This window comes from Gorilla gorilla, chromosome 10 (genome assembly GCF_029281585.2).
Source record: "Gorilla gorilla gorilla isolate KB3781 chromosome 10, NHGRI_mGorGor1-v2.1_pri, whole genome shotgun sequence".
In the NCBI taxonomy this organism is placed as follows: domain Eukaryota; kingdom Metazoa; phylum Chordata; class Mammalia; order Primates; family Hominidae; genus Gorilla; species Gorilla gorilla.
Window position 1 is genome coordinate 134,186,336 of NC_073234.2, and position 15,186 is coordinate 134,201,521.

Sequence of the window (15,186 nt, forward strand, 5' to 3'; positions counted from 1 at the left end):
CTTTCCTAAGAACCTCTGCAAACATGTTCCAATAACTCATGGATCTTAAGGCTGGCTACATGTATTTATCCCTAAACCAATCGTGTGCCAGGAGGTGGGCTATACTACTGGGCTGAAGCCAGTCTACCCAAATAATATGGCTGAGAAGAGGGGAGTGCTGGCTTCAGAAAGGATATTTAGGCTACTGTTTGGAAAGGAAACATGGATTTGGGAGACCCCAAACATAAGACTATCCATCACTGCTGAGTGGACAGAGGGGAGAGAAGATGGGGTTTGAGGTGGGAGGAAAGCAGCTTACTCAATAAGAGTGAGTCTGTCCATCAGAACTTCCACTAGGCCTGGTGAGTCCTGGACCCTAGTCTCTATATTATGCCACTGCTTCCCTGTCTGAAATATTGTATGGCCCCTGGCTGCCTTCCAACAGATCTAGATTTTCCATTCGGAGTGCAAGAGCCTTGGAAAAGTAATCTTGGAGTGTGTTAACCATGCCTTTTATTTTCTGTATTTTGATGCTTTGACTTCTGAGGCCTTGCTGACCCTTAGGGACTGCCCTTCCCAGGGTTAGCCAATTATTACAGGTGGTAAACAACTAGGCTACTGAGCATGCTTTTCATCTGCAAACCAACCACCAGAGCCCACACTCCAACCACCTCCTGTATCAGGCTCTCATACTCTGGGATCACTGCTATAATTACCCAAGGCCAGGTACCACACAACCAGGGACAGCCCCTATACGGCAGAGACTGCTGAAATTATTCAAACTAGCCAAAAATAAGCATGCTTACCCTGCTTTGCTTGTTCCTGCCTGTGATACCACAACAAAGTCTTTGGCCCACAGCTTCCCCTCTCTCCCTTGCCTCCTGACCAAGGTTAATGCTTCTCCATGTGCCCCCCACTGCCCAGTGGCACACATCCTCCTCTTGGGAACTGTGAGTAGCAAACTATCTTTTCAATGGCAGTCATCACTTGAGCTATTAGCTTCACACACCTCAAATTTTCTATTCACACACTGTATTTTTTAAGTGAGGATATGAAGATGGCTGGTTTTAACCCCCTACATCTCTTACCTTTGGCTCTTTGTCTCTGGAATCTTCCCTAAATGATACACGGTCTCTGCTCTAGATATACCTTCTCCAACACCTGCAGCAATTGTTTCTGCAGAATGAGGTTGAAGAAAGCAGCAGTTGCCTCCACCTGAGTGGAGGACTAATCTTCACAGACAGGTGAGCCAAATTTCTCTTCCCACTCAGCTCCACTCTCTCTTTCAATATCACCACATTCAGCAGCTAGAATGCATCTCTCCTGAAGCATTTACCTTATTCACCTTCTAATGCATCCTCTCTATAGGCCCCAGTGCTTTGGCAAAACTTCTTAACACTTAGTTGATGTGGCTGCTACATTCTGGAATTTGGGAGCATATTCCTGCGGTTGTTGCCAAGTAAGAGAACGAAGAGGCCGGTTGGAACGAGAAAGGGGATCTGTATTCATCAGGGTCCCAGAAGGAAACAGATGGTACATTCAAAAAAGACAAGAAAAGTTTATGGATCTATTTACAGGGGCAGGGACAGGGGCAGGCTCAAGGAGACAACCAAGGAATGGTAAAGCACCGAGGGGTTGGCATCAGAGGGGAGCTACTAATACACCAGATCTAAAGGGGCCAGGGAAGGAGTGGTGTTTCTGGAACCCTCCACATTACCTGTGATTGTGCAAGGGAGCTCGCCTGACAGGAGCCATGGCCATAGGTAGGCAAACAACCATTGCCAATACTATAACCTGGCAGGGAGGGAGCAGAGGGAAGAAATATCTTCCTCCTCCTTCCCCACCTATTCTCTTGCTGCTGCCTCTCATTGCTCTAACCCAACTGAAAGCTAGAGGACAAGGCTGGACTTTCATGTGGTTTATAGAGATCAGCCTCCTAGGGACAGGGCAGGGCAGAGAAGAGCAGATGGTAGTTCTGAAAGGGCAGATAACCAGTGTAAGGTCTGTGTTCTATGTTGGTTACCCAGAGCACAGCTGAAGAAAGCTTTGGCCAGAGAAGTCAAGGAAGCAAGGAAGTATAGGTGGAGACATATATGAAATCCTCTACTTAGCCAACTGCTTCTTTTTTGGCCACTTTAGGATGGTTAACAAAAGAAAACATGGTGGTATATTACAAGGGGAGTCATGACGGGCATCAAGTAAAGAGTATAGGACTTGGAGTCACAGGACATAATTCATACTAAAGTGTCAATGACTGACAATGCCATTGCTCCACTAAGGAGACACACTAAACCTAGATTAGTGAGACATACTATCCAGAAGGAAATAGGCCAGGTTGATGAAGGATGAAGACAGGGTCTACTGAAAGATAGTAAGGATGAGAGACTGAGAGGAAAAAGGATTCAGAGACAATCTCTTTCCATTTTTCAGTTTGTTCAGAATGCATTTCCACTAGAATTTGCCTCATCAATCCAAAGATGTCACACCTTCATTACCCTGCTTTTAGAGCCATTTTAATGTTTCCATATGGGGAACAAGAGTAGAGATGAGAAGTTACCATGGCCAAGCCAGGAGGAGACTGACTTGGATCCCAAGATATATCACCAGAAATTGTATGTTTGGGTTAAACAAAAAGAATTTTTTTGCAGTAAATTGATAGCCCTTATCTCCCTTGCATAAGCTTGTGCTGGTCTTAAAGGGATGAACTGGGAAGAAGTGAGGTATTCTGTCTTTATCACAATTAGATATTAGAAGTGCAATTCAGAGAACTTCAACTTCAAGACTCAAATCTAAGAGATGAATGGTGGCCTCCAAGATGGCCTCCTGTAATCCTTAATGCATGGCATTTATGACTTTTTGTAGTTTCCTCCTCATTTGAATGAGGGCTACACCACTGGACCATTAGAACTTGTATGACTTCCAAGGATAGGTCATAAGAAAGACTGCAGCCTCTTTCATGGTCTACGGAATTGCTTGCTTTGAAGGAAGCCAGCAGCTATGCTGTGATGATGCTCAAGCACGCCTGTGGAGAGATCCACATAAAGAGGAACTGAGGCCTCCTGCCAGCAGTCAGCACCAGTTTGCCAGTCATATGGATGGACAACCTTGAGAGCAGATCCTCCAGTTCTTGTCAAGCTTCAGATGACTGCAGCCCTGGCTAACATCAACCACATGAGAGATCCCAAAGCAGAACCAAGTTTTTGACCCACAGGAAGAGTGAGTAATAGATGATTATCGTTGCTTTAAACCACCAAGTTTGGGGTGGTGCAGTAAATCACTAATACAAGTGGTAATAATTTTCATGAAAATATATGCTTCCACAGTTTATAATTTTTTTCCCATCCATTTACTTACTTACTCAACATTGAATCACTTGATAAATATTTGCTGAACACCTGCTATGTGCCCAGGAAAGGAAATATAGCTGTGAACTAAACAGGCTACAATTTCTGTTCTTGTTGAGCATACAGTCTCATGTCTCTTGATTAAAGGAACCATAGTGTCATAATTAGGTGCATGAGCTCTGGGGACAGCCTGCCATCAAGTCTTTCCTTGGCCATCAAGTCTTCCTAGCCATATAGCCCTGGACAAGTTGCTTCATCTCAGTTAACCTCATTTTCCTTATCCATAAAATGAGCTTAAGAATAGTAACTACTCCATAGGAGCCTTGTAAGAAATAAATGAGATGATAAAAGCTTTTTCTAGTGCTGGGCACCTAGTAAGTGCTCTGTAAATTGTACCTGCTGTTATGAGTAACCTTACAGCATCTCAGGAAAGTATGTGAGTGTTCTTGGTCCCATTTTACAGATGATGACTCAGCCTCAGAGAGGCCAAGTGACTTTGCTCAAGGTCACAAAGATGAAGGACTTGCATTCCCATCTTCAGACTCTATGACCGAGTGCTCATCTGAAGTTCCACAAGAGACAGTTCCTCTGGGAGAGACCATGATTTGGGCCCCACTTCAGATGTAGGCTGTATCCTTAGCTGACAGTGTATTGCCTTCTCTTGGTACAAAATTATTCCCCTTTATCCTTGAAAAGTTATTTTTAGTAGAACTTTTTTTTCTTAGAATAGTTTTATATTTACAGGAAAATTATGAAGGTATTCCAGAGAGTTCCCATATCTCCCATACTCAGTTTCTCTCATTATTAATAGCTTATATTACTATAGCACATTTCTCACAAATAATGAACCAATACTGATACATTATTATTAACCAAAGTCCACGGGTTATTTAGATTTCTATAGTTTTTGCCTAATGTCTTTTCCTTTCTGGGATACCATTGGATACCACATGGCACTTACTCACCATGTCTCTTTAGTCTCTTCTTGGCTGTGACAATTTCTTAGACTCATCTTGTTTTTGATGGCTTTGAAGGTTTTGAGGAGTACTGGTCAAGAATTTGTAGGATGTCCCTTTGTTGGAATTTGTCTGATATTTTTCTCATGGTTAGGTTTGGGTAATGGGTTTTTGGGAGGAAGAGCACAGAGATAAGGTGCCATTTTATCGTGTCACATCAAGGGTACATACCATCAAAATGGTTTATCGCTGTTGATACTGAACTTGATCACCTGACTGAGGTACTATTTGTCAGGCTTCTCAACTGTAAAGTTACTCTTCCCCCACCCTTTCCATCCTGTATTTTTTTTGGAAGGAAGACACCATGTGTAGCCTACACTTAAAGAGTGGAGATTTGTGCTCGCCCTTCTGTGACAGCAAAGAGTACATAAATTATCAGTTTTAACCTGATTTTCAGGTGGTGGAATTTCCCCATTTCCCCATTATTTTTGAAGCTAAGAAGGGGGATCTGAAGCAGCTAGACCCATACAGTGGAGGACAGGATCTAGTACCAGAGGCTTCGAGCTCTGAGTAGCCCCAATTGGTCTGGAAAATGTGTCCTAGAGGTGGGGGATTCAAAATATCTCATTCAGGAGGGATCAGAATTAATTACTGAGTCAACTGGGCTGATTCATGTTCACAATTAATTATGTCAGAAGTTGACAATTACTCCTGGCAACAGGGTATTGGGGAGGCCTAGGAGACTAAGCAAAGCTCTGAGAAGACATCTTATCTGTTGGGGGAGAACACCTCCCCTAACCTCAAAAGCAAACCCTACAGTGGAGTGATGGGCAAAGCCTTAGACTTGTAGTTTACAAAATAAGAAGTATGAATGGCCTACACTTATATGAAATGCAAATAAAACACATATCCATTTTTGCTTCCCAAAATGGCAAAGGCCAAAAACTATATAATACCTAGTACTGATACAGGTGTAAGAAAATGGATATTCTTATATACTACTGACAAGAGGGCAATTTATAATATAGAAGAGTTAAAAAATATTCACACTCTGAATTAGATACTCAGCTGCTATGAATTTATCCTAGCTTATCATAAATATTGGCAGAGATTAAGCTATAAGGATATTTTCATTATTCTATTATTTATAATGTTGAAAAATCAGAATTAACCTGAATGTTTAGTGACAAGTGATTGGCTAAATACATTTTGTTTTGTCTATGTGATAGAGTTTCATGAAGTTGCAAAAATAGTCCTATAGAAGAGGGTTTCTCAAACTGTGCTGGAGGAGATGTACATGGTCAGTGCCTCACCTATTTCCCCTCCCTCACGATTTCAGCGTATGCTAGCAGGATTCCAACTGCCAGTGCCTGACTTCTTTGCCTGAAGGCTTTCTCTGGCCATTGAACTTTTGTTTGCCTTCCCTGATGAAATGACATCCCTTTCTCCAATATCATTCAACCAATGACTGGCAGGAGCTGATCTGTAACAGTGGTTCTCAACTGAAGGTGAAAGTTTGCCAATGCCTGAAGACATTTTTTGTTGTCATGACTGTAGAGAGGTGGGGATGCTACTGGCATCTAGCAAGTAGAGGTCAGGGATGCTGCTAAACATCTTGTAATGCACCGGACAGCCAGCCCTATAACAAAGAATAACATAGCCCTAAACATCAATAATGCCGAGGTTGAGAAACTCTTGTCTATAAATATTCCAGTTCAGATCCTTTCAAATGGGATAATCCTGAGGTGTGCATTTTACCCTAATTCCCACTGGAATTAATCTCTAGTTGCCCACAGTGATGGCTGGCTTGACAATGCACCTTCCCTCCCCTCACTTCCCTCCGTCATCCACTGCTGTTTCCTGTACCTCTCAAATAAACTACTTGATCTTACATCCTTGCCTCTGGATCTATTTTTGGGATAACCCAAACTTAGCCAGTGGAACCATATACTTGCCAGAGGATTCGATGATACCTTCCTTGGTCAACAAAGTGTCAACAAAGGGAAATACTACATACTCTAGCACCTTTATCTTTTCTTTCTTTTTTTTTTTTAATTCACAATGCACAATTGCACGTTCCTAGGACTCCCAAAGCAGAAGTAATCAAACCTCTTTTTTCCTTTCTCTTCCTTTCTTTTCTTTTTTTCCTCTCTCTTTCTTTTTTTTCTTTCTTGGAAACTTTTGAGGGAATATATCAACATTTTAGCTCTTGAGACCTCATGGAATTAGTGGTAAATTCACCTGAACATATCTTAGAAATTGCTGGTATAAAGGAGTATTTAATAACATAAAAATTTGTTTATACCTTTTCCTCCATTCTTATCTAGTTCTCTGAGATATTTTCATCTTGGTGTCTGCACACCTAGCAGAGCCCTGTTCAGAGCTGGACTGACATGTAGTTAGTGAATGAATGAATGAGCGATGGGCTGCAGTCCTTCTGCTTTCCTCCTCTATCTAGGCCCTCTCAGCTCCACATCTCAGCTCTCCCCAGAAGCCAGGGCACCCTTACCCCTGGGTTTTAGGGCCCCCAGTACAGTTGGGAGAGAGGAATGAATGGAGACCCCACTGCTGAGCTATAAACAAATATGTGTATTGAGCACCTACTGCATGCCAGCCCTGTGCTGAGGACTCAATATGCATCACTTCATTTACTCCTCATGCCAATCCTGTGAAGCAAGTGCTATCAGTTTCATCCCTATTTGGGGGGATGTGAGGCCCAGAGAGGAGAGAGCACCTGCTCAAGGTCACACAGCCATCAGTTACTAGCTACAATTCCAGCACCAACTTGGCTGACTACATAGTCCTTATCCTTAACCACTATTCTATGTTAGCAAGGGGTTGAGGGTAGGGTGAGGGTCTTGGAGAGTGAGACACAGCTTGCTTAATGGAATGAGAGGCAGCATAGTAAAGTAGTTAGATATTTAGACTCCAGAGCCAGGCCGCCTGAACATGCATCCTAACTCTGCTTTCAGCTGAGTGACCCTGTGAAAGTTACCTAACCTATGTCTCAATTTTCTCATCTATAAAATGAAGACAGCAATGACTTTTACCTCCTAAGGTTGTTATGAGGTTTAAATGAAATAATATCTGTAGATGTGTTTAATAAGCACTTTTAAAGCACTGCTTAATAAGCACTGTGTAAGTGTTAAATAAATAATTTATGCATCTCTGTGCGCCAGGCTTTGTCACCAACATTATCTCATTGAAGTAAACAGAATATGGAATATGCAAGGGTGAGCTCTGATATCAAACTGCCTTGGTTTGAATCCTAGCTCTCATAACATACCAGCTATGTGACCTTAGGCAAATTACTGAACCTATTTGGCCTCAGTTTTCCCATCTGTAAAATGGGGGATAATAGGTTCTTCACCTCTCAGGGTAGTAGTGAGAATTAACTGGATTAATAGGCATAGTCAAGTGCTGTGTTAGTTATAAGCATTTATTTTTATTTAACCCATAACAATATATGACGTAGGTACTATTATCACCCCCATTTGCAGAATAGGAAACTGAGGCACAAAGGAATGATGTCACTTGTCCAGGTCACACAATTGGGAGGTGGCAGCATCAGGATTGGAGTTTATACCTGTCTGACTCCAGTAAAACTCCACTTTTGAGGGGTCTGTTCTTTTTTGAGAGGGAGCCACCAGCCCCTCCCCTACAGGCATATGTGGACTCAGAGGGATATCGTTGGCTGAATCTAGGGGATTCTTCTGCAGACCAAGGTCTATGATAACTCAACAAAAGCAAAAAGACAAACAGTCATTGCAATGGAATTGCTGCCTTGCTTAAAGTAAACATCTCAATTAACACAGAAGACGTTTTTGGTTCTGTAGCTGCAGGCAAGTTCATCTTTTGGATCAAATTGTTGACAGCCTGTATAGGAGGCTACACACAAATCAACAGCCATGGTGCCTTTTGGTGCAGATGTGTGCATGTGGTGTGTGCTCCAATGGGGCTGTGCAAGGGGGGAATGGACTAGAGTCAGCTTCAAATATTTCGATGTGACCCTCAGTAAGAAATACATTTTACATCACAACCAATACATCTCCTCAATTTCTCTCTCTCTCTCTCACACACACACATACACACACACAGAGGCATACATATATAATTGCTTGCATTGGGTTATTTTTTCATTTTTTAAAATGCTGGTTCAACCCACTAAATTAGTTTCATGACCTTGTGGCACCATGTTGCAGCCCACAGTTTGGAAAACCTTAGATTAGATTGTGGTTGCCCAAACCATATGTTGGGACACTCAGATATTGCAGGGAAGATGGGAAGATGCCCTTGAAGTGTTGCCATAGGATTAAGGGCAAGTCTATCAACTGGAGTGAGATAGACCCTCGCACTAGATGTTCGTAAAGTTCCACTGCCTTTCAGAAGCCCCTGCCTTCTTGTCTGACCACCTCTCCCACCATCCTCCTTCTCGCTAATTTCATCCAGCTACATTGACCCCTTTGCTTGTTCTTCCTATAACACATCAAACATGTCCACATCTCAAAGCCTTTGCATCCAGCTGCTCCTAATGCTTTGAACCCTTTGCCTCCCAGGTCTTGCTTCCTTGAGGTCTGTCTCTGCAAAGATACCAGCTTATCAGCAAAACTTTCCTGCACTTCTCCTGCAAAATGGCAGCTCTCCATCATTTTTATATATGTGTCTTGCTTTATTGTTCTTCTTAAGTTATCACCACTTAATATATATTTACTCATTGTCTAGCTCTCCCCACTCGAAAGTAAGTTGCATAAAGGCAAAAAATGTGTTTCTTTTCTTGCTGTATCCCAGGGTTTAGAGTAGTGCCTGGTGCATAGCAAGCACTTAGTAAGCTTTTGTCAGATGGCACAGTGCCCACCACACCATAAACACTTTGTAAATATTAGTGGTTATTTTATCTTCTAGGGTCATTTTTATGGCATATATCTCCTAGGAAATCTTTAAAAAAATAACAACTCCATTGAGAAATAATTCATATGCCATACAATTCACCCAAAGTATACAGTTCAATGTTTTTAAATATATTCAGAGATGTGTGAAAACATCACCATAGTCAATTTTAGAGCATTTTTATAACTGCAAAAAGAAACCTTGTACTCTAAAAAGTTTTCAAATCAACAATTAAAAATTGTATATGTTTATCATGTATAACATGTTGTTTCGAAATACATATTTATTGTAGAATGGCTAAATCAAGCTAATTAACATATGTATTACCTCACATATCTATTTTCGTGGTGAAGACATTTACAATCTAATCTCTTAGCAATTTTCAAGAAATTTGAATTTTCAAGAAATCTGTATTTCAGTCAATACATTGTTATTAACTGTAGTCACCATGTTGTACAATAGATCTCTTGAACTTATTCTTCCTAACTGAAATTGTGTACCCACTGGCCAGCATCTGCCCAACCCTCAGCCCAAGCCCAGTCCCTGGGAACCACCATTTTACTGTCTGTTGTGAGTTCAACTTTTTTGGATTCCACATATCTATGAGACTATGTATTTCTATTTGTCTAGTTCTATGCCTGGCTTATTTCACTTGACGTAATGGCCTCCAGTTTTATCAATGCTGTCGCAAATGAGAGAGTTTTTTAAAATGACCAAATAGTATTCCAATGTGTATACATAATGTTTGTACCACATTTTCCTTTTTTTATTATCTTATTTTACTTTAAGTTCTGGGATACAAGTGCAGAACGTGCAGGTTTGTTACATAGGTATACATGTGCCATGGTGGTTTGCTGCACCTATCAACCCATCATCTAGGTTTTAAGCCCCACATGCATTAGGTATTTGTCCTAATGCTCTCCCTCCCCTTGCCCCCCAACCCCCGATAGGCTCCCGTGTGTGATATTCCGTTCCCTATGTCCATGTGTTCTCATTGTTTAACTCTCACTTATGAGTGAGAACATGTGGTGTTTGGTTTTCTGTTCTTGTGTTAGTTTGCTGAGAATGATGGCTTCCAGCTTCATCCATGTCCCTGTAAAAGATATGAACTCATTCTTTTATGGCCGCATAGTATTCCGTGGTGTATATGTGCCACCTTTTCTTTATCCAGTCTATCATTGATGGGCATTTGGGCTGATTCCAAGTCTTTGCTGTTGTAAATAGTGCTGCAATAAACATATATGTGCATGTGTCTTTACAGTAGAATGATTTGTAATCCTTTGGGTATATACCCAGTAACGGGATTGCTAGGTCAAATGGTATTTCTGGTTCTAGATCCTTGAGGAATTGCCACACTGTCTTCCACAATGGTTGAACTAACTTATACTCCTATCAACAGTGTAAAAGCATTACTTCTCCACATCCTCACCAGCATTTGTTGTTTCCTGACTTTTTAATGATTGCCATTCTAACTGGCGTGAGATATGGTTTTGATTTGCATTTCTCGGATGACCAGCGATGATGAGCTTTTATTCATATATTTGTTGGCTGAATAAATGTCTTCTTTTGAGAAGTGTTTGCTCATATCCTTTGCCCACTTTTTGATGAGGTTGTTTGTTTTTTCTTGTAAATTTGTTTAAGTTGTTTGTAGATTCTGGATATTAGCCCTTTGTCAGATGGATAGATTGCAAAACATTTCTCCCATTCTGTAGGTTGCCTGTTCACTCTGATGATAGTTTCTTTTGCTGTGCAGAAGCTCTTTAGTTTAATTAGATCCCGTTTGTCAGTTTTGGCTTTTGTTGCCATTGCTTTTGGTGTTTTAGTCATGAAGTCTTTGCCCTTGCCTATGTCCTCAATGGTATTGTCTAGGTTTTCTTCTAGGGTTTTTATGGTTTTAAGGTTTTTACATTTAAGTCTTTAATCCATCTTGAGTTAATTTTTATATAAGGTGTAAGGAAGGGGTACAGTTTCTGTTTTCTGCATATGGCTAGGCAGTTTTCCCAGCACCATTTATTAAATAAGGAATCCTTTCCCCATTGCTTGTTTTTGTCAGGTTTGTCAAAAATCAAATCAGATGGTTGTAGATGTGTGGTGTTATTTCTGAGGCCTCTGTTCTGTTCCATTGGTCTATATATCTGTTTTGGTACCAGTACCATGCTATTTTGGTTACTGTAGCCTTGCATTATATTTTGAAGTCAGGTAGCATGATGCTTCCAGCTTTGTTCTTTTTGCTTAGGATTGCCTTGGATGTATGGGCTCTTTTTTTGATTCCATATGAAATTTGAAGTAGTTATTTCTAATTCTGTGAAGAAAGTCAGTGGTAGCTTGATGGAAATAGCATTGAATCTATGAATTGTTTTGGGCAGTATGGCCATTTTCATGATGTTGATTCTTCCTATCCATGAGAATGGAATTTTTTTTCCAGTTGTTTGTGTCCTCTGTTATTTTCTTGAGGAGCAGTTTGTAGTTGTCCTTGAAGAGGTCCTTCACATCCCTTGTAAGTTGTATTCCTAGGTATTTTATTCTCTTTGTAGCAATTGTGAGTGGGAGTTCACTCATGATTTGGCTCTCTGCTTGTCTATTATCGGTGTATAGAAATGCTTGTGATTTTTGCAGCTTGATTTTGTATCCTGAGACTTTGCTGAAGTTGCTTATCAGCTTAAGGAGTTTTGGGGCTGTGACAATGGGGCTTTCTAAATATACAGTCATGTCATCTGCAATCAGAGACAATTTGACTTCCTCTCTTCCTATTTGAATATGCTTTATTTCTTTATCTTGCCTGATTGCCCTGGCCAGAACTTCCAATACTATGTGGAATAGGAGTGGGGAGAGAGGGCATCCTTGTCTTGTGCTGGTTTTCAAAGGGAATGCTTCCAGCTTTTGCCCATTCAGTATGATACTAGCTATGGGTTTGTCATAAATAGCTCTTGTTATTTTGAGATATGTTCCATCAATACACCTAGTTTTCTGACCGTTTTTAGCATGAAAGTGTGTTGAATATTATCAAAGGCCTTTTCTGCATCTATTGAGATAATCATGTGGTTTTTGTCATTGGTTTTCTTTATGTGATGAATTACATTTATTGATTTGCTTATGTTGAATCAACCTTGCATCCTAGGGATGAAGCCATCTTGATTGTGGTGGATAAGCTTTTTGATGTGCTGCTGGATTCAGTTTGCCATTATTTTATTGAGGATTTTTGCATTGATGTTCACCAGGGATATTGGCCTGAAATTTTTTGTTGTTGTTGTATCTCTGCCAGGTTTTGGTATCAGGATGATGCTGGCCTCAAAAAATGAGTTAGGGAGGGGTCCCTCTTTTGCTATCATTTTGAATAGTTTCAGAAGGAGTGGTACCATCTCCTCTTTGTACCTCTGGTAGAATTTGGCTATGAATCTGTCTGGTCCTGGGCTTTTTTTAGTTGGTAGGCTATTAATTATTTAATTTCAGAACTTGTTATTGGTCTTAATTTCAGAACTTTTTATTGGTCTATTCAGGGATTTGACTTCTTCCTGGTTTAGTCTTGGGAGGGTGTATGTGTCCAGGTATTTATCCATTTCTTCTAGATTTTCTAGTTTATTTCTGTAAAGGTGTTTATAGTATTCTCTGGTGGTAGTTTGTATTTCTGTGGGATCAGTGGTGATGTCCCCTTTATCATTTTTTATTGTGTTTATTTGATTCTTCTCTTTTTTCTTTATTAGTCTGGCTAGTGGTCTATCTATTTTGTTCATCTTTTCAAAAAACCAGCTCCTAAATTCATTGATTTTTTTGAAGGGTTTTTTGCATCTCTATCTCCTTCTGTTCTGCTCTGATCTTACTTATTTCTTGTATTCTGCTAGGTTTTGAATTTGTTTGCTCTTGCTTCTCTAGTTCCTTTAATTGTGATGTTTGGTTGTCAATTTCAGATCTTTCCCACTTTCTGATGCGGGCATTTAGTGCATAAATTTCCCTCTTAACACTGCGTTAGCTGTGTCCCAGAGATTCTGGTACATTGTCTCTTTTTTCTCATTGGTTTCAAAGAACTTCATTATTTCTGCTTTAATTTCATTATTTACCCAGTAGTCATTCAGGAGAAGGCTGTTTAGTTTTCATGTAGCTGTGCAGTTTCAGTGAGTTTCTTAATCCTGAGTTCTAATTTGATTGCACTGTGGTCTGAGAGACTGTTATGTTTTCCATTCTTTTCCATTTGCTGAGGAGTGTTCTACTTCCAATTATGTGGTCAGTTTTAGAATAAGTGCTATGTGGTGCTGAGAAGAATGTATATTCTGTTGATTAGGGGTGGAGAGTTCTGTAGATGTCTAGCAGGTCCACTTGGTCCAGAGCTGAGTTCAAGTCCTGAATATTCTTGTTAATTTTCTGTCTCATTGATCTGTCTAATAGTGACAGTGGGGTGTTAAAATCTCCCACTATTATTGTGTGGGAGTCTAAGTCTGTTTGTAGGTCTCTAAGAGCTTGTTTTATGAATCTGGATGCTCCTGTATTGGGTGCATATATATTTAGGATAGTTAGCTCTTCTTGTTGCATTGATCCCTTTACCACTGTGTAATGCCCTTCTTTGTCTTTTTTTATCTTTGTTGATTTAAATTCTGTTTTATCAGAGACTAAGATTGCAACCCCTGCTTTTTTTTGCTTTCCATTTGCTTGGTAAATATTTTTCCATCCCTTTATTTTCAGCATATGTGTGTCTTCGCACATGAGATGGGTCTCTTGAATACAGCACACTGAAGGGCCTTGACTCTTTATCCAATTTGCCAGTCTGTGTCTTTTAATTGGGGCATTTAGCCCATTTACATTTAAGATTAATATTGTTATGTGTGAATTTGATCCTGTCATCATGATGCTAGCTGGTTATTTTGCACATTAGTTGATGCAGTTTCTTCACAATGTCATTGGTCTTTATAGTTTGGTGTGTTTTTGCAGTGGCTGGTGCTGGTTTTTCCTTTCCATGTTTAGTGCTTCCTCCAGGAGCTCTTATAAGGCAGGCCTGGTGGTAACAAAACCCCTCAGCATTTGCTTGTCTGTAAAGGATTTTATTTCTCCTTCACTTATAAAGCTTAGTTTGGCTGGACATAAAATTCTGGGTTGAAGATTCTTTTCTTTAAGAATGTTGACTATTGGCCCCCACTCTCTTCTGGCATGTATGGTTTCTGCAGAGAGATCTGCTCTTAGTCTGATGGGCTTCCATTTGTAGGTAACCTGACCTTTCTTTCTGGCTTCCCTTAACATTTTTTCCTTCATTTCAACCTTGGAGAATGTGACGATTATGTATCTTGGGGTTGCCCTTCTTGAGGATTATCTTAGTGGTGTTCTCTGTATTTCCTGAATTTGAATGTTGGGCTGTCTTGCTAGGTTAAGGAAGTTCTCCTGGATAATACCCTGAAGTGTGTTTTCCAATTTGGTCCCCTTCTCACTGTCACTTTCAGGTACACCAATCAATCGGAGGTTTGATCTTTTCACATAGTCCCATATTTCTTGGAGGCTTTGTTCATTCCTTTTCATCTTTTATCTCTAATCTTCAGTCTCTGATATCCTTTCTTCTGCTTGATTGATTCAGCTATGGATACTTGTGTATGCCTCATGAAGTTCTCGTGCTGTGTTTTTAGCTCCATCAGGTCATTTATTCTCTACTCTAAACTGGTTATTCTAGTTAGCAGTTCCTGTAACCTTTTATCAGGGTTCTCAGCTTCCTTGCATTGTGTTAGAACATGCTCCTTTAGCTCAGAGGAGTTTGTTATTACCCACCTTCTGAAGCCTACTTCTGTCAATTCACCAAACTCCTTCTCTGTCCAGTTTTGTGCCCTTGCTGGAGAGGAGTTGCAATCATTTGGAGGAGTAGAGGCATTCTGGTATTTTGAATTTTCAGTATTTTTGTGCTGATTTTCCCTCATCTTCATGGATTTATCTACCTTTGATCTTTGAGGCTGATGACCTTTGGATGGGGTTTTTGTGCGGAGGTCTTTTTTGTTGATGTTGTTGCTGTTGCTTTCTGTTTGTTAGTTTTTCTTCTAACAGTCAGGTCC

The 15,186-nt window shown here is 40.4% G+C and overlaps 1 long non-coding RNA gene across 3 annotated transcripts in view; it reads right to left on the bottom strand.

Moving 5' to 3' along the window:
- The window catches only part of LOC109029099 (uncharacterized), a 50,774-nt gene that overhangs the window by 219 nt on the left and 35,369 nt on the right, over nucleotides 1-15,186 (bottom strand). The window contains exon 4 of one of the 3 annotated variants that reach the window (XR_010129274.1): nucleotides 5,605-5,918. The exons of the other annotated variants lie outside the window; for them this stretch is intronic. This is a non-coding gene — a long non-coding RNA (uncharacterized lncRNA). Of the gene's footprint in view, nucleotides 1-5,604; nucleotides 5,919-15,186 lie in introns of those variants that run through there. 3 annotated transcript variants of the gene reach the window in all.